The following is a 21,948-nucleotide window of genomic DNA, read 5'->3' as shown; positions in this document are numbered from 1 at the left end:
ATAATTTTAGTTTAAATAAATTTAAAGTTCAAAAGATATTCTATTAAGTACTAAAAACAAGAACACACTTGTCCATGACAAACACAAAGGATATTAAAATTAAACCAAAGGACAAACAACACAAAGTAAGTTTAATAATGCACACAATATAAATGTCTAAGTGGTAGTGCTAATACTTAACTTTAAGGGTGAACTTTGAATAAACTAACTTTTACGGGATAGCAATGATAAAAAAGAAAGAGAAAAAGATGAGTCATCATTTCAGCCTAAGTACTGAGCAACATCAAACTAAAAATCAAAATCATTCATTTTAAAAATTGTAACTTACTATTAATGCTAATAGCAAATTCATAAAGGCATAACACTCAGTCATGGTTTATATAAAATGTATTTACTGGCTGATTATATGATAATAAAACCTAGAAGGGACGATGAATTCAACAACATCAAGTTATTTATATATTCAAGTAATATACACTTAATGTTACACTGCAATGCATATGTGTGCCTAAATTAAACTAAAACTATACTCAATAAACAAAATACTTATTTGCTAACCAAAATGACACAGTCTGGTGACGTGAAGGGGTTAGTCTGATTAGTGTGTTTTTACGAGACTGCAGCTAGATGTGTTGTTCCCTGTAACTTCGTATGCCAGAAGTTAGCAGAGAAACATTCACTTCCTACCACAGAAAGGGGAAGCTGCTCCCATAATTTCACTTGCTTTTACAAGAGTAACAAGCAAAGGGGGCACGAGAGCACACAAGTGTGTGTGAAAGCACATTTACACACACAAGATCTGCCCAATGGGACAGAATAAAACAATCCTGGCACTGAAGAAAACAAATCTGACATTTTTAATCCCACTCGACACACTATCAACTATTTTTGAGCTTTGTGCACAATTGGTGTACTTTTGAAAACAACCACACTTAATATACTAGAAAAGAAGAGATTTCATGCAAAAATTATTAAAAATGAACTATAAATAGTGTAAATAAAAAACATTTTCTTAAACTCTACACACTATCAACAACTAATTTTGATCTTTGTGCACAATTGGTGTACTCTTGAAAACAACTATGCTTGATATGCTAGAAAATACCATATATAATGCAAAATAATTTTTCAAAATAACTATAAATAGTGTAAATAAAAAACATTTTCTTAAACTCTACACACTATCAACAACTAATTTTGATCTTTGTGCACAATTGGTGTACTCTTGAAAACAACTATGCTTGATATGCTAGAAAATACCATATATAATGCAAAATAATTTTTCAAAATAACTATAAATAGTGTAAATAAAAAACATTTTCTTAAACTCTACACACTATCAACAACTAATTTTGATCTTTGTGCACAATTGGTGTACTCTTGAAAACAACTATGCTTGATATGCTAGAAAATACCATATATAATGCAAAATAATTTTTCAAAATAACTATAAATAGTGTAAATAAAAAACATTTTCTTAAACTCTACACACTATCAACAACTAATTTTGATCTTTGTGCACAATTGGTGTACTCTTGAAAACAACTATGCTTGATATGCTAGAAAATACCATATATAATGCAAAATAATTTTTCAAAATAACTATAAATAGTGTAAATAAAAAACATTTTCTTAAACTCTACACACTATCAACAACTAATTTTGATCTTTGTGCACAATTGGTGTACTCTTGAAAACAACTATGCTTGATATGCTAGAAAATACCATATATAATGCAAAATAATTTTTCAAAATAACTATAAATAGTGTAAATAAAAAACATTTTCTTAAACTCTACACACTATCAACAACTAATTTTGATCTTTGTGCACAATTGGTGTACTCTTGAAAACAACTATGCTTGATATGCTAGAAAATACCATATATAATGCAAAATAATTTTTCAAAATAACTATAAATAGTGTAAATAAAAAACATTTTCTTAAACTCTACACACTATCAACAACTAATTTTGATCTTTGTGCACAATTGGTGTACTCTTGAAAACAACTATGCTTGATATGCTAGAAAATACCATATATAATGCAAAATAATTTTTCAAAATAACTATAAATAGTGTAAATAAAAAACATTTTCTTAAACTCTACACACTATCAACAACTAATTTTGATCTTTGTGCACAATTGGTGTACTCTTGAAAACAACTATGCTTGATATGCTAGAAAATACCATATATAATGCAAAATAATTTTTCAAAATAACTATAAATAGTGTAAATAAAAAACATTTTCTTAAACTCTACACACTATCAACAACTAATTTTGATCTTTGTGCACAATTGGTGTACTCTTGAAAACAACTATGCTTGATATGCTAGAAAATACCATATTTAATGCAAAATAATTTTAAATTAACTATAAAGTATGAATAAAGATTATTTTTTGAACTCTACAACTATTTTTGATCTTTATGCACAATCAGTGTACTTTTGAAAACAACTACACTTAATATACTAGAAAATACAATATTTAATGCAAAATAATGTTTAAAAATAAATAAATGGTGTAAATAAAAAATATTTTCTTAAACTCTACACACCAACAACTAATCTAGGTCTTTGTGCACAATTGGTGTACTCTTGATAACAACTATGCTTGATATGCTAGAAAATACCATATTTAATGCAAAATAATTCAAAATGAACTATAAATAGTGTAAATAAAGATTATTCATTGAACTCTACACTATCAACAAGTATTTTTGATCTTTGTGTACAATCTGTGTACTCTTGAAAACAACTACACTTAATATTAATAGAAAATAGAATATTTCATGCAAAATAATTCAAAATTAACTATAAATAGTGTAAATTGAAATTATTAAACTCTACACACTATCAACAACCATTTCTGATCTTTGTGCACAACTGGTGTACTTTTGGAAACAACTATGCTTGATATACTAGAAAATACAATATTTAATGCAAAATATTTTTTTTAAAATAACTATAAATGGTGTAAATAAAAATATTTTCTTAAACTCTACACACTATCAACAACCATTTCTGATCTTTGTGCACAATCGGTGTACTTTTGGAAACAACTACACTTGATATACTAGAAAATACAATATTTAATGCAAAATAATTCAAAATTAACTATAAATAGTGTAAATAAAGATTATTTATTGAACTCTACACACTATCAACAACTATTTTTGATCTTCATGCACAATTGGTGTACTCTTGAAAACAACTACACTTAGTATACAAGATAATACAATATTTAATGCTAAATTATTCAAAATTGACTACAAGTAGTGTAAAAAAATATTTATTAAACTCTATAAACCATTAACAACTATTTTTGAGCTTTGTGCACAATCGGTGTACTCTTCAATACAACTATACTAAACATTACTAGAAAATACTACAATATTTAATGCAAAATGACTGAAAATGAACTATAGTGTAAATTAAAAATATTTATTGAACTCTACACACATCAATAACTAATTTTGATCTTTGTGCACAATCAGTGTAGTCTTGAAAACATCTATATACCTAAATATACTAGAAAATACAATATTTTATGCTAAATAATTAACATTTAGTTAAAAATAGTGTAAATAAAAATATTTAGTAAACTCTACACACTATCAACAACTGTTTTTGAGTTTTGTGTACTTTCAGTGTACTTCTGAAAACATCTATACTTAATATACTAGAAAATACAATATTTCATGCAAAATATTTTTTTTAAATAACTATAAATGGTGTAAATAAAAATATTTTCTTAAACTCTACACACTATCAACAACCATTTCTGATCTTTATGCACAATCGGTGTACTTTTGGAAACAACTACACTTGATATACTAGAAAATACAATATTTCATGCAAAAAAAAAAACTGTAAATAAAGATTGTTTATTACACTTTACACACTATCAACAACTATTGATCTTTGTGCACAATGGGTGTACCCTTAAAAACAACTATACTTAATATACTAGAAAATGCAATATTTAATGCAAAATAATAAAAAAATAACTATAAATGTAAATGTGTAAATAAAAATATTTATTAAACTCTACACACTTTCAACAACTATTTTTGATCTTTGTGCACACTTGGTGTACTCTCGAAACCAACTATACTTGCTATATTAGAAAATACAATATGTAATGCAAAACAACTCAAAATGAACTATAAGTGTAAATACAAAATATTTATTAAACTCTACACACTATCAACAACTATTTTTGATATTTGTGCACAATCGTACTAGAAAATACAATAATTAGTGCAAAATAATTTTAAATTAACAATAAATGGTGTAAATAAAAAATATTTATTAAACTACACACTATCAACAACTAATTTTGATCTTTGTGCACAATTGGTGTACTCTTGAAAACAACCATGCTTGATATGCTAGAAAATGCCTTATTTAATGCTTAATAATTTAAAATTAACAATAAATGGTGTAAATAGAAAATATTTCTTAAACTCTACACACTATCGACAACTAATTTTGATCTTTGTGCACAATTGGTGTACTCTTGAAAACAACTATGCTTGATATGCTAGAAAATACCATATTTAATGCAAAATAACGGAATTAACCATAAATAGTGTACATTAATTTTTTTTTTAAAATATATTTCAAAACAAAGAACTGGAAACTCTGAGCTATAAGCAAAATATAATATTAACATTGTAAAAAAAATCAATTTATACTTAATTTATAAGACTATTTTATTATTTGGTCAAATTTAAAAGGCACCAAATTTCTATTTTTGTAATTAGCACCACTGTATTATTTTTTTTTTTACAAGTTTAATTTGTATTTCTTTACAAAGTGTGTTTACATGTACAGTAAAGCCTCAGATTAATATATTGCCTTTGTACATGAAACACAACAATACAAAGGCAATATACAAGTTGTTTCATATTGTATGAACTAACGTCGCAAAAACACATCAAGCACTTAAACTGCGAGGAGAGGGGGTTTCACTGGCCTAATACCTTGACAACAGCGCCAGTCCCCATAACAAGTGCATTTGCCTTGGTAACGTCAGATAGGGGCAGCCCCTGGCAGCACATGTAGTACTAAGAAGAGCTTACAATGAAGAGCTCTGCTGTTTGGCATCCGAGAGCTCGACTGGCGCTGTGTTCCTCTTAGCAGATAGCTTTGTAATTGACACTCAGATCAAGATTTTCATTTCTGTGTTTCGCATCTAAATGATCATTTACAAAAGGACACACACAGATACACACCCACCAAGAATCGAGAGTCCTCTGATCTTGCTGGGCAAACAAACACACACACACACACACACACACACACACACACATGCAAAACTGAGGCCTGAGTTAGGCCCGAAAATCATGTTTCATACCGATCGGTTTACTAGCAAGTGAAGTTATGAAATCAAAAGCCCCCGCCCCAAATGTTACTGACATTCAGGTTTCATGATAATAACACAGCCAAGTGACTCTTCTTATTTTCCCTTCAAGCTACTACTTGAAACTAGACCAACCAACTTCTTTGAATCCTAGAGGCCCTTCTTTAACTTTGTGGCAAGAGGCACGTTGAAATGAGCTAACACAAAGAGGGGAGAAAACACAACAGAAACCTCAAACTCATTTTGGGACAGTTCTGCTATCGCATTTACTTCAAAGAGCTACTATACAATGTTTACAGACGCTGATAGAAAAAGTAGCCAGAACAGTACAGGCCTGTTATATTATCTACAGAAGTTACTGCTACTAAAAAGATGAAAATATGATTCCTTTGAAGTCAATATGGCATTTAAAAACCAAAGTATTACACAATGTGAAACTCCACAAAAACCTATCAGAATCAGCAAGAATAATGCACCCATGGACGGTGCCTCAATTCATGCGTAGCACAAAACAGCAAAATTATTTTGATGATATTTGAGGTGTAAGACATAGAGCATAATCTTAAAGCTAAGGTTTTTAAAAGTTGGAAGCCAGGAGACAAAGCTGTTCTTCTTTCTTTCTTTTTTTTTTTTTTTTTAAATATATATAATTTCAAGGCGGTCAAATTAAGAGCAACAAATAATGATAAGAGAAAAATCATGAAGAATTCACCTACAGAGCTTTTCATTTGGTGTGGGATGGGGTCTGAGTCAAATGCAATATTACATAACCATTAACATAATGCTTTAAACACAGGCTATATCACAGGGACCAAAAGGAGCAGTGGTCTTTGCTGTACATGACACATATATAGCTAAAATATACATATATGAGGGTTTCCGTTTGGATTTGGGCCAAAAGGGTACAATAATAGTGAAAATGACACTTCATAATGTGCGATACACATCATAATGAACTAGCGCAAGTCAAAACGAACTATCATGATTGTGACTAATTTCAGAGTCACATCGACAAGCTAAAAGGTCAAAGGTTAGAGCAAAATGTAAAAAAAAAAAAAGTCTTATAACACAGGGTAGATGACTTTTTTTAAGGGTAGATGACTTTTTTTTTTTTTTTTTTTTTTTAAATACAACACTGTTAATAAAATGTAACAACCTGCTCTTAATAAAAATGACTTGTAATAATATCAAACACAATCTTTGGCCTTGAGGAATTTGTTCTACTAGTGAATGCAAAACTCAAATTAAATTCAGGATTTAAAAGTGCTTGAGAAATTGTGTGGAAGGTTACTTTTAAGAAGTCACCTCTTATATCTGTAAATGAACTCATTAAATATAGGAGTGTCCCAAACACTACACATACTATTTCAAACTGAGTGTGCATTAATTTAGGCCTTGCTTTTGTCATTATCCTTCGTACTTTAGCACACATCAGCTAACATCTTGAGTGGTTGATATCAAAGAAACACAAGCCTGTAACCTTTAGTCGTAACCTAAAGACAAACTCAGTGTAAAGTGGTCTAAGTGGGCCCTCGTCATAATGTCCAGGCTCTGCTCGTTCACAATAGACCACTGAGGGATCACCTCATGACCACAATTACACACTGACATGAAATTATAAATACACTCATGCACACACACACACAGAAAGGGAAAAAAGCTTTTTTAATTTTCACACCGACAAGCTACAAATGTGAAAATGAAATATCTGATGTGTAAGTTATTGTATTTTTTGTTTTGATTTATAAATAATTACTCGCATTTGTTTGTTTGAAGAGGACGTGGATGAAGAGACTGGGTGGATTCATACAGGCTCAGTATTCAGTTGTGAAAGAATAGTTGTTGTTGTTGTGGCTGGACAAGCAGTAACTGAGGCATGTCGCCATGACAATATCGGTTTTATACATTGCTGATATTCGTTTTCTAGCTGACTGGAAGTTGAATTACAATGTTAAAATATTACTGTCACTCTACATTAGAAAATATACAATCAAACCAAAAGTTTTTCACTAGTGGGTGCAAGACACTATAGTTCATTTATGTAAATGTGGATGGCAAAATAAAGCAAACGGTGACATATTATACCCAAAATTTAAAAATCAGTAAAATCTGGGACCAAAAATTCTTCAGACACTTAAACCTGACCTTTTTGTGCTGCTAATGCAAACTTTTTACACCACAGACTGAACCAAATTAAGCACTGCTTGGTAATTGTCAACAAAGTATTGACAGTTGTGTAAATATTGTAAAACTAACAGCTGTCTGAATAATTTTTGGTTGATTGTAATCCATTACATACCTTTCTATTAAGCTGAATTTGTTCCGACACAGTTAAACTGAGTTCTTGTCATATTTTATTACCATTTTCTAAACCATGGCAAACAAACTATGACAATGTGAGAAATGTTGAAGGTGTCTGAATAAATTTTGGTTTGACTAGGTTAAACTGTTCATTTTTTAATAAATTAAAGTTTTGAGAGACTGTGTGTGTACAGTGTGTTGAATATGCAAGTAGCCAACTTTAATAATTAACTATTACCAGTTTTACAACAAATCCACTGTAGAAACATACTATAATTATAATGTTATATCACAGTAATCATAACTATATAAATGTGTACAGATACGAACACATAGAAGGATTTCCCACAATTTCTGCCCCCTTTTTTTGTTTGTGATTGGTGATCGAGCTCTTAAACTGCAATGTGGAATGACTAGGCCTACACTAAAACATTAATATATCAATTTGCTCTATATAATATTGATACCTGCTTAAATGATCAAAATTTCTTTTTAAAACTTTTCAGAAATATTAATGCTTTTCATTAATTCATGTAAACTGCGATACATTGTGGCCATTCAAGGCAACAATATTGTCTTTCTGACACAATGTAGAGCGATAAGCAAAAAAATATCAACTCTGACTTTGATTAAAGTCACACTTGGCCTCAAAATTAGTTACAGAGTGAGTGGACAACTTAGACTGTATTAAAGTCAGACAAAACAAAATTACACTTTTCTAGCTGTTTGGTTTAAAATAGCCAGCCTCAGTGACTTAAAAAAAAAACGTAAAACAATTATCTCTCGTATGCTTTAGGTTCAATTTGTTCGTCTGATGACTTGTTTGCCTATGCCCATAACTGTATCAGGAATTACCAATGTTATAAACCATACGGGGAAAAAAGTCAGAGCATAATTTTGGCTTATTTGAATCTCCAGGTGCGGCACGCCCTCCGTGAGATACCCAATACACACACAGACTGAATGTGAGGAGAGGAACACACACCTCAGCAATTCTGCAACTGACATAGGCTTTTTCTCAACAGGCCTGCATTTTCAATTCCACCCCCACAATAGTTCAAGGCTTACTTTTCCATCCAGTTGAGTACAAAAACCGCACAAAAAGTTACTTATTGTTTCAAAAATGGAAACACAGCCTCTGACACTCATCAGAGAAGCTGAAAAAAAGTAAGTGGTGCTAGTGAAAACTAATTGACTCTAAAAATGTTTATTGAAGGTCAAGATAGAATTAAAGCTTTTCTGTATTTTTTTTACTAATATAAGCAAAACTCATGAGCAAATCCAGCAACTTGCATAACAAGGTGAAACTGCTCTGCTTGCAACCTTACAGCTGAACTCCAATTCACATTTCCAAGAAAAGCTGAAAAGCAAGAATCTCTTTTTCTCCTTCAGACAATATACGTCATCTGCCCTCCCATCTCCACATGCATATAAACGCTAAATTTCACTATTATTCCAACTCAATACAAGACACTTGACTTTTTGTAATATCGCAAGTCAGCACAAGACTCTACCTCACAAGTCATGTTTATTTCTATAAAAGTCACATACATCGTCCATTCAGTTAAGATGTAACATATTACATTGTAACGTGATATGTACATAGTCAAGTCACAATATTAAAAATTACGAGTAATTTAACTTTTTTTTTTTTAAATCAACATAGTGCTTGGACTTATAAAATGGCGCAAACTATTTACCCTAAAAACAATGTTTTAAGACAGTTTCACGACAATGTGGTTTCTGAAAAAAAACTATAAGTTATTTTAATTTCTGTAAAGCTCGACTAATAAACAGTTTAAAACATCTTACCGGCTAAAATGGTTGATGTCTCCTGTATAATCTGAGTTCGGTGTCTGATGCATCACAGACTCGGACTGAACTGCGTGTATCTGCGCCAGCAGCTCGTCCGTTGCTCCCGCTCAAAAAGCAACGTGAAAAAAGACCAAAATGACACAATCTTCATCGCCACCGCGCTGAATCCCACTCCTAAGACCCTCGGGTATTTTCCAGAATTTTTCTATATTTTTCCCCTCATCGAGAGATATTTTTATGTATTATTTTTTGAAAATCGCAGGTTTTCCCATATACGCAGCTGAACGATAGCCCCCTTTTCTCCTTCGGCTCCACAATCGGTTCGTATTGGTCACTTCTGTGCTCGTCGACACTTGATCGCAGGCGATTTTGCTGTCTAAACGTGGTCCGATCGTGCCGTTTTCCCCACATTCAGATAATAAGTCTTATTTTTTGAGACGAAGCGTCGCGTGCACTGTCCCTCTATGCGCGCGCTCAGTGTTGATGTTATCGCCGCTCACTCGAAAATGGCGCCGAAAGTGACTCTCCTCATTCAAATCGGTAAGAGCCGCCCCCAGCTCGCATGTGCATGCCGGGAACATGGACTTGGAGAGCGGTTTTGAAGGTGGGAGATAGAGAGATTTTACTGGAAGAAACATTTTTTTTTCATTATCGCCAAAACGACACGAAACAATCTTATATTCGCTGAAACTGCACGTTAAAAACGCGTATGTGTTCTGAGGAGAGAATCGCGTGTGCCTCTGCCAGTTGAGGGGAAGCACCCAAACCGGGACAGATAAGGACACGAGAAGCGTCGAAAAATAAAAAGTAGCCCTTGGCTATCTAATGCTTGTCATTTAAGCTATTTCATCGAGTACTTCCCTGCCAGCTCCCTATAGAGAAACTTATGTAAGGTGTTCTGTATACGCCCTATGCAAACTGATAGTTCAGTCTCAGTGGTGTTGTAAAATATCCATTCTGCTCAGAAAGAGAGGGAGATATGACCTGGTTTTTTCCTCAGCAACTGCTTTGTGACACACTTGAACGCCCAAATCTTAATGCTGCCCACTTATCCACACACAGACACTCTGTGGTACATGAGAGTTACCCCATTTCTGGTATTTCGGGTGATTTATTACTAACATTCATGTGCAGCAATAACAAGGCTCTAACAATTGACTGAATCTGTTTCACACATATGGCAGCTTGCTGCCAATAGATGTGTACTACTAATAATCTTGCATATGCTATCTGAAGTTTGACAAAAGCTTGTTTTATGATCTGACTATATGTGACCCTGGACCACAAAACCAGTCATAAGGGTAAATCTTTAGAAATTGAGATTTACACCTCATCTGAAAAGCTGAATAAATAAGTCTAGATACAAGGGTGGAAAAAACTAAATATTGAGAAAATCGCCTTTAAAATTGTCCAAATGAAATCCTTAGCAATGCATATTACCAATCAAAACTTAACTTTTGTTATATTAACAGTAGGAAATTTACCAAATATCTTCATGGAACATGATCTTAATATCCTAATGATTTTTGGCATAAAAGAAAAATAATTTTATACAATGTACAATATATTATTGGCTATTGCTACAAATATACTCATGCTACTTAAGACTGGTTTTGTGGTCCAGGGTCACATATTAATAATCCACATGTGTTTATAATAGACGTTAAAATTAACCTTATCACAAACCTCAACTTTGTTATTGTTAGATTGCATATAAATATTACAGGGGTGTGTAAAAAAGACGATGAGCTAATACAACATTGATTACAGTCAAGTACATGAAGCATGATGCTTTTGAAAGTATATGAATAACCAAATGCACATTTTTAAAGTTCCTTATACATAGAGATATTTTCACTGGGAAAGCTTACCAGCTACAAATGGAGCCCTATATTTAAGGCCTCAGCACATTTTATACAGCAGTTCTAACTAATTTCTGAATTTAGGATTCCTGCCATGTGCTGTGTATCATCTCATAATGCAAGTGTGATGACAAGAGGTTGCTACTGAAGTTTACCACACTCTCCATTCATAGTTTGAATCTCTGAATCAAATTAAACCTTCTGCCTTCACATTTCAGCCTAAACAACTCTTGAAATAGACACACCGCAGGGCTGCGAATTACATTCAATACGCTCAGTAAAAAGATATAGAATTTTAATTTGATTAACTCGTTCTTTGAGTTTCCTGTTGGCGTGAGAAGCATATATCTATCTTCTCTTTAAATAGATGTGTGGTTTTGTTTTATAATTTGATGGGGCTGGATATGAGTGTAAAAGAAAAAGCTGAAAATTGCTGAGTCAGCAAAGTAGGTTAGCAGACTACAATTGTTGGATCATTGAAAGTATAAATTTTGTGTTTTGTTGTACACAGTATGTAATTATTCTGTCTCTTGCATTACATTAAGCCCTTGACCGGTTGGCTTACTTATTCATGTATAATATTTCTGATAAATTTGAAAGACACCAGTCACAAATCAAGCCACATAATGCAAAAAAAGTAAAGCCTTTCCGTTTATTCGGATTCATGATCTGAACATTTTAGTAATTAGCCGTGTACTAATAAGGACAAATACGTGTGCTGTGCACCCAGCGCACTCTTGCACCCTCCACTTTTCAGACCTTTTTTTTGTAGGGGTGTGAAAATAGGGGCAGTTGTAAGGGATGAACTTGAGTGTGTGTGTTTATGAAAGGGTTTTGTTCTCTCATTGAAGGGTCTCGGACCCCCACCCCACCCCAAAGCGGTCTGAAGCAGCTGCACCCCTGTGATCTCTTTAGTATGAGGGAGGGGGTGGGAGCATGTGAGGGGACAGCCCCCCCTTTTACAGAGGCCAGAGCCTACACACTTAAGTAACAACATCCATCAAAAGCCAATAGATGCCTGCAAGTCAAGTCTGGGAATACAACAGCAACCTTCGACCCCTGTTAAGTGGGCCGGCCTAACAAGACACAGCCACTGACTCATGCTGGTTTGTTTGGTTTAGCTTCATTTATTAGTGACCCAAAGCGGGAGAGATCTTGAAGTTAATGGTCTCTGATCGCACGGCTTTACGATACAAAAAAAAAAACTTTCTAATTAAATGCTTTTATGGACACAAAATAGGTTAAAATAGGCCACCTAACAGAACCTGTTAGCAGAGGAAAGTTTATGTTTCTGTCATTATAGCCTGAAAAATGTTGTACCAATCATATAAGACAAATGTATGCTTTTTATATACCATGTAATGGAGTGTACTGGCAATTTCAGTCAATGTAACATCATGTATTTAATATATGTGACCCTGGACCACAAAACCAGTCTGAAGTGGCACGGGTATATTTGTAGCAATAGCCAAAAATACATTGTATGGGTCATTGTATGTTCCATGATCTTTGCCTACTGTAAATATATCAACACCTAATTTTTGATTAGTAATATGCATTGCTAAGAACATAAGTTTTACAACAGATTTTCAAATAGTTGTATCTCGGCCAAATATTGTCCTACCCTAACAAACCATATACCAATAGAAAGCTTATTTATTCAACTTTCAGATGATGTACACATCCCAATCTCAAAAAAATTGGCCCTTAAGACTGATACTCATTCAGTGGTCAAATGTCGTAATTTTATGTGCTAGTGAACTGTTTTGACTTTGTAGCAAGTCATTACACGGTATTTCATCAACCCTGTCTAATATATGGCACACCACTATCTATCATTATGGGATTTTATGAAAAACACCAGCACATAACCACACGTTTCGACAGAGATTATGCACAGATGAATGCAAAGACCCTCTTTGCATAGCTGAAGTCACAATATATGACTTCATTACTTCTTTTAAGTTCCCTTTAGTCGCGGTAACGTTTTGATTATTTGAATGTGGTGAGTTTGGTCCACACAATACATCCACGGCGTTACTACAAGCATCTCCAAACATTTTCATACATCTAGCAGAGCAAGTGGTCAAACGGTTTTAAGCATACTCTCTAAAGAAAGGCGAACGTGCAGAGACGGATAGATACAAAGACACGACAGAAAGAGCAGCCGCTTCAGCGGTACGAACTCAAATCCAACCGGAAGTCCCGCCCCCCAGCAGCTTTAACTTCGATGATGTAACCCCTGTCCAAATTTAGAATGTTGTTGATGCCTCAGAAGTTTCTCCTCTGGCTGAGAGCGCTGTCTATCACACGACGTCACGACTATCCTGTTATTATTGTAAACAGTCTACCCGTTCTTTTACTGTCGTCCTCCACCTCACGAAATTCTCCCCCGGTCCTTTGTTCGCAAAGTATCGGATCGGCATTAACACCAACAGTGCAGGCATCGTTTGCTCGCTGAAATAAAACGCGCCTGTTCGTACTCAGCCGTCAGAACGAGCAACATGTGAGAATATATTGGTTTTGAGACACACAACACATCCTCGTATAATTTTGGAGCGGCGGAATGGAAGCGGAATGCCGCTTCAGTGTAGTTGAATATAATAAAACCCGGCACTTCGCTGCCTGGCTTTCACTACAGCTTTTTGTGTTCGATGATGTATGTATACGCGCTCGAACCGCTCTTTTGATGCGCTATTCAAGCTTTGCGATTCCGCCAAATTAATCGTGGAAAGTGTCATTGACATTAGGCGACTTCTACTTCAATTTCCCCCCCACGAGAGCGCATTCATCGCCTTTTGTTGAAAGCCTTCAAGAAACACAAATAAACATTCATTCAAAAAACTAGCGCCTTTCTCCTCAGACCTAATAATAACTGTGAGACCCTCGCTTTGGTTGTTTACCACCTCCGCGTATACACATATGAATTTTAGATAAGCGCGATAATGAATCGTAAACAACACGGCAACTTTCGTCCTCAAACATTTAAATCGCCCAGAGAAAACACACCGTGAATGGCAACTCAACAACAAAGCTTCGCTCCGTCGTATTTCCTCTCATGAACCAGGGGAGCGAGAGCGGAGCTGAAGAGATTGGCTATGGAAAAGAAAAGGCTGCTTTATGATACTTACTTCAGGCTTGGAATAACCTGGGAAAGTGCAAATCCATTTTACGTATACGTCGAGCCCGAGAAGCGGTGGGAAAGATATTCCGGTAGAACGCCGGACCCATCAGTATGTCACTGAAGCCCTTCTCTATCTCTATTATTGCAATTACGCCAAGCTTCAAGGAAGTTGTCCTTTTGTTCCAGCATTTATACATTGCGTCAATGTTGCGAAAAGAGGAGGCGGAGCGGTGGCACTTGGAGTACGAGAGGGAGAGAGAGAGAGAGAGAGAGAGAGAGAAAAGAAGCGAGCACACGACCTTATGTACACAAAACCCAGACCCTCCACCCTATAACAAAATCGACGGGATCAGATGAGATCACGTGTCCCCCTCACTGTACAGCTCAACTCATACGGGGCAAGATATGCGCTCGCTGGGGTAGGAACCGTGAAGCGCCAGGCAAGTCTTCATCAAAGCGCTACGATGACAAGCTCGGCCAGCCTATACAGTGACAGCGAAAACGGATATCTTTATTGTCTGTGTGTCTCTGTGTGTGTGTGCATATATGTCTTTGTATAAATCTTTGCAGTATATTTATTTATATTTTTGTCATGCCTTGGAGTTTTTTGAATGTTTGAACAGTACTGCCATTGCGCGGTGGCGATCCAGTTGTAGACTACAAAGTTCAGGCGGAAAGCCTTATGGTGTAGCCTATTCACAAAAATATTAAGATTTTTATTTAATTGAAGCACATTTAATATATACATGCATGCTTATAGTATAGTTTGAACTAAATTAAAATACTTTATGTAGAGATGCATGTGTGTCCTACTGAATCCACCGGACCATTGCTCCAGTTACAACAGAGTTGCATCACGGAGTTTTGCTTGTCGCTTTTCTGCTTCGCTCCACGGCCAATAAAGAGTCCGGTAGACACTCAATTAGATAACCAATTGTTGTATGTAATTAAGCTCAACCAAGCCATCTTCATGATTTAAGTCAGATGTTGTTTGAAATCCGCATTAGGCTCATATTGAACAAAGACAAATGTCCCCATGACAGTTTTATTGTCAAGAGTTGTTGACTGTTAAACAAAGCATTTTGCTGACGAGACAAATACATTCAGTCGGATTTTAGTAAAACTGTTTTTAAAGTAATTAAAAAAACATTCGAGGGTACTATCAGTCACCGGGGCCTATTGAGTTTGATTGAGCTGACCTTAGCCCAAAACTTGAGGTACCCTCTCACCCACAGGGTATTTTTAATTTTCTTGATATTTTTTTAGATGATGTCACAACAGAAGAGGTAAGCCAATAAACATATGTGCACCGGGGTACTAACACAAATCAGATAATTGAACAGCGAGTGAACATTTTTAACCCAGAGGCCAACTTTTTAGGCATCCATCATGTTAGAAAACATACAATTAGCAACGTGTTAAAAAGTTCTGGTAACCTTTTATAGTGTAATGTCTATGTTCAACACGTGTTATTTAACTAGTAACAATAACAAAGTTTTTACGCCGCGAGTTATTTTCAGTTTCTCTCATATCTATCACAGTAGGCTATTAGTAATTTGAAAAAACTAATACACACGGTAACTAATGTACTTTGAAATGAGGTGTACTGCAATGCAAAATAAAAAGTCTGCCATTCAATAAAGAATGTTCTTTGATAAATTCTGCAATTCTGCACGATTCTGCTTTTGTGAAACAGGCCCACTCTCAGAAAATAAAGTACATAATTGTACCTTTAGGGGTACAATGGCTTGTCACTGGGGCTGTACCCTCAAGGGTACAGCTTTTGTACCCTTGGCATAGGGTACATATTTGTACCCTTGTGATTTGTACCTTAAGAGACCAGTCTTGTACCTGTGGTGACAATTTTGTACCTTTATTTAACAGTACAAAAATGGACCCTTCAAAAAGGGTACAAAATTGGCCTTGACAGGGTACAATCGTTGACTATGATAGATATGATAGATATATAACACACACACGCTGTATTAATATCAGAATTTATTAAGTCCTTATTATTTTACATTTCATTTTAAACACAATGTCTAACTGTGACATATAACTTGTCGTCAACTGAGTAAGTGTCATATGCCTGAAAGTCAATTTCATCTCCTGGTTTCAGTAAAGTCCATTCTTTATCAACCTTGACACTGTATGCATGAAAGTGATGGTCATAGCACAGAGGAATCAACATTTTTCCAGAAAGGATCCACACAGTGTCTATGTTAAAGATGTACTTGATTTGCCAAAACAATGGAATACGCTCAGAATGCAGTACATCTATGACAAATACATCTCTGACCGCATACTTCACATTGTTGACTGTTACTTCAGACACACGTTGGATAGCTTTCTCTGTTAAATCTACATCACAGAGGTTGTGATTGTCCATCAGGGCTCTCTGCAGCTCCACAGGTAAAGATAAAAATGGAGTGGTCACACTTTTTACCAGGACTTTCTCAAATTCACCCAGCATATTCCCACAAAACTCCCAGCACTGTCTGAACTGGTGTCTGTTGCTCAGTGTTGTAGCTATGTTTATAAAATTTCTGCAGTTATGGGCAACCATTTTAAAATATTGGTGCTTGGCCTCAAATCTCATGCACCATAGCAAACGCAGGGGCCCATACATTTGTATCAGTCTTGAATAATGAACTAAGTAATGACACTTTGGAGTAATAACACCCCCAAACACATCTTTCATTTCTGTCAGGAACTCTTGAACAAGCACATTTAACAAAAAAAGGTTCTCTCTTCTCACCTTTGGAGCCATAACGATCTCCGTAATCTCTCGACACAACAGAAAAACATGCCAGTATTTACAATCAGGTGGCACACGGTGGGCCATTACAAAAGGCAAAAGCCTGAAAAGGCACCACTTTTGAGAAGCAGATCCAGTAATACCAACATGCTGCAGTCTTTCTGATAACTGTACTGGTTTGTTTACCTTGTCATTTTGACCAATGCACAGTTTTTGTAGTTCTTCATTTATTTCTCTTATAGTTATATGTTTCTCTGTATGAGCTTTGCCAATAACTAGCTTCATAACAAGTGGAATTACACCCTCTAACAAATCGTGCATTATGTCCGGTGGTAAAGCTTTTGTCACATCAAAATATTGCAACTCTTCAAAAGGTGAAGGACCATTCACACCATAAGTCACTTTGTCGTCAGGATTTTGTTGAATGCGGGCAAGATGACACTGATGAACCTCAGATGTTCTTAAAACAAAGCTGTCTTCCTCAAACATGTGTTTTATATCTCCATAAGATGCCATGCAATAACGACAAATTCTACCCGAGTTAAATGACATGGTAAATCCACCGATCATGTGAGCTGATAAGTTATCACCAGATAAAGTTGCAAGAGCGGCACGAAATGTGTGTTCAGTTTCATCAGCAGTTACTGTAAAACCATCAGTTGCCAGTTTTTTAAGATCATTTAGCAAAGGTTTTAAGATGACATCCAAACCACACTGTTTAACATATGAATAACGCACCAACAACGCTAAATGAATATGTCTCTGCTGTGATCTATACTTTTTGTCCAAATTGCCTACAGTATAATAGAATGCACACAGCTTGTGCTTGGTTCTTTTTGACCCCAATGGGTTAACTACTTCGAACTCATCTTCATAGAAGTGCAGCCGCAGTGCAGTTGGGTGATCTTTAAAAAACATGTGTTGTTTGAAAATTTCTCCATCACAGTAGTCTTTTAAAAATTCGCTGTCTGTCTCTGGATTATTTACATTCAGAATTTGATCCCAAATGTCCTCATGAGAACAGTAATTTTTCAGCACTTTATCAATGGGTACATATGAATAGGAGCCCACTGAGTGTCCTACAGAGTCCCTTAACTTAAAATGGACAGGTTCTGTCATGTTAAGCTTGGAATTACAATGGTCTTTTATCATGTATGGGGATCGAATAGCTTTTGAGGCCTCATCAAAAAAATCATTAGACTGTATGACTCGTTTCAGTTCTGGACTTTGTGACATGTCAAAACCACTTTTCTGCAGGTGGTAAGCTATAAAAGCATCATAGTTCTCCTTAAAAAAACATAGTAAGAAATTAACGTCATCAGCAATTTCTTCTTGAACTGACAGTGGTAGGTGATTTTTCTCTCTACATTTCAGAATAAACTTAAAAAGATTGTCTTTAAAATTTTTTAACAGCTCATCCATACATGGAGGATTTTCAGTGACAGTGTGTGTCCTAGGTTGATCAAAATCTTCATCGACTACCTCAATATTTCCCTCATCATCATCGTCGTCGTGAGGACGTAAAACATGGCCTGTGTGTTTTCGATATACATGTCGCCTAAAAGACTCATATTTTGTAAATGTTGACTGGCAGTCATTAAGTCCACATGTAATTGTGAAATTGGCTTCATGTGCATGAATGAGTCCTATGTGCTGAATTAGTTTCATCAAGGTGAATGTCCTCCTGGAGCATTTGGGGCACTGGTATGGACGAGGCATGGTGGAGTCAGTATAGAAGATTTATTTGCCTAGTGACAGTTATTGGCAGAGGCTGGTCACCATCCACAACTATTTTGGCAATGTACCTTTGGAGAAACATCAGAGTGTTCTTCAGATGTCTTGGATATTCAAGATTGAACACGAAGTATGTGCAGAAGGCTGAGATGATTCCTTCGTCGATTCCTGAGTTGCGAAACACCTCGATGTGGTCCACTTTCAGAATGTTTGGAGCTCTCCTGGCAAAGGCCATTTTCCAGTCTTGGTCAGTCAACTGAATAGTTGGGTACGGGCTGTCAAGATCAGTCTATTCAAAGCCAAAAGGAAAAAAATTATAAATTAACTGACATTCTTACCATTTGTTTAAAAATATTAATACCTCACAAATTCTGGTAACGAAAGAAAAGTTGATCCATTCTGACATATTGCACTTGCTCTTTAAGGAGGAATGTGAGGCTGTTGTTCATTGATAAAGTTGTTAAAATAGCAATAATTAGCATTGTGTTATTGGGCAGATACACTAGATTATTAAGCACATGCATCATCTACATTCTTTGCATACACATTCTAATTATAAACCACTCTTTGAGCATATAATGTGACTATATTCTGATGTGGTGTGCAGATTCGGTAGCTAGTAAATTAGATTTTGTTTTGGGTGTTCATGCTACACAGAGTAAAATTTTATTTTGTAGTCATTGTGCACAAATATTGTGCTTATGTACTCAAACTTCCACATTTTCCTTTCACACAAGAACAGATATGAATTGCTGTTAAAACTTGTTTGACTGAATTTAAGCAAGAACTGATGAATCTAAAGTAATTTAACAATGGTGGAAGACAAAAAGCAATAGGACCATCCAAGCAAGTCTTCAGCGTAGCAACAATGATGAGGTGAACAGCCTCATTACCACTTTACATTCCACTTACAAGTAATGAAATATTTAAAAGTGGATAAAGTATTCCTTTAAGTGGAGACATGTGTGGTGTTAATATGATTTTCTTTCTATCAGTACGTTTGTCAAGTGTATTTGGTGTTATGGAGGTGAACAAAAGAGATTTTAGCAAGCAATACCTCTCCAAGTGTAATAAAGCGATCAATGTTCTCTTTGAAGATGTAAGGCAGAAAGATGAGGGCTGCCCTAAAGTCAATATCTGCAAGACATAAGATAAAATTGATATTTAAAAAACATTTTTCTTATTCAGAAACAGTGCAGGTAAATATAAAGGTCATCACTAGACATTTGGTCCAGTGTAGATTAGGGCTGTGCAATATGGACAAAAGAAACCTATCACGATTTTGTTGAACAGTATTGCGATTTCGGTTTTAATCACGATTTTGACACAGACATGTTTTACAGTGTGAATCTAAAACATTTTTTTTAAAGGAAAACAATTAGATATTTATCAAAGACCTGTAACATGTCTCTAAAACAGAAGGTGAAAAAAAAAGAAAAAAAAAAATCACCTAGCAGGTGAAAAATAGTTAGGAGCACCAAAAAGAATGTAGGCGCACCCAACTTCTTTTTAGTAATGCACCACTGATCTTGATTCTTCAAGGCTGATTCTGACTGCAGATGTTTTACAAGCACATGATCAAAGTAGGCTACTCTTTCAATATTCAAAGTGCAAATAGAGACCGAATTTTTCAAGCATGAAACAGAACAACTGCACAATATATTTTTATAGCCCACATACTAATAACTGGCTAGATATTTTATGTAGCCTAATTTGCACGCATTGAGGAGTCGCTCTCTAAACGCGGGATATTAAAATTGCTTTTGAATGCGCGTCCGCTTTTTACTTTTGGTTTCGTTTTAACGATCTTGCGAGACTCTCAACGGCGCTGAGCGTGCATTCTACAATAAAAAGAGATTATTATGACAAAACCATTTGAAATATGAGAGGACAAACAGGATTTTGAAAAGTATGTCCCCAGTGAAAATTACGCCCCTGTGTGAGTGGAACTCTACAACGCGGCACTCATCCACATCAGATGATAACTCAGCGGCACAGTAACGTATATGGACACGGAGGCGCCAGAATTGTATCTGACAGAATGTATGCTATGTCAGGAAATACATTATATTTCTTCAAAAGCGGTTTGTTGAGACAAATATAATTTCAGGTCACATAGATTAAATTTTGGGAGCATATGCGACCAAAACGTTCACAATTTCGAGCCCTGCCTAGTAAAGGTAGAACAAAATGTCTTTAGAACAGACGTTTGGCAAAAAGTAAGTATGTGTGTGCGTATGCGCCTGCGTGTGTTTGAAAAAACAACAACCCAGACCACAGTGTCCCACACAAAAACAATTGAAGAACAACAAAAACACTGGCAGACTCTGGCTGCTTTCTGCTAAGAAAACCAGCATGACCATTTCTGGTTTCAAGCGTGAACGTTGGCATGTTCTTGCTCTCTGTTTAGGCGCGCTGTGTTGTGATCGGACCAAATAGCATGCTGCAGGAAAAGTATCAGTCGAGTGCATGCAAAAAATTGTGCTGTAAGGCGATTTAGAAATTGTGTATGTTCACATCGCGATTTCGATACGATTTCAATTAATCGCACAGCCCTAGTGTAGAATTTCAGGTAAGCAATTTGAATATATAGATTATTTTCCCACAGAACCTATGTTAATTAATACCTCAATAGAAGTACACAGTTTTATGACAAGAATAATAACAAATCTAAAATAGAATTAAAGACATATTAAGGCCCACGACTTGGAAACACTGTGGTATAGGCATTAACATTTAATCAGTACCTGGAAGATCCTCAGTAAGAGCTTCTTCTTTTGTCTCCAGGTAAAACCGGAATAGTGGGCATTTCCTTTGAGCTAGTTGAAGCACCTTCGGTACAATACATTTGAAGCCTTCATTGAATCGCTGACACAAGTTCCCTGTTGCTGGATGGATACGTTCCAACTCATCACACAACTACAGACGAAAAAACATTAAGCTTTATTCCATACCAGAAATCATCATGCAGCTTGATACTAATCT

The sequence above is a fragment of the Garra rufa genome, chromosome 6 (genome assembly GCF_049309525.1).
Source record: "Garra rufa chromosome 6, GarRuf1.0, whole genome shotgun sequence".
Lineage (NCBI taxonomy): Eukaryota > Metazoa > Chordata > Actinopteri > Cypriniformes > Cyprinidae > Garra > Garra rufa.
This window is presented reverse-complemented; position numbering follows the sequence as displayed.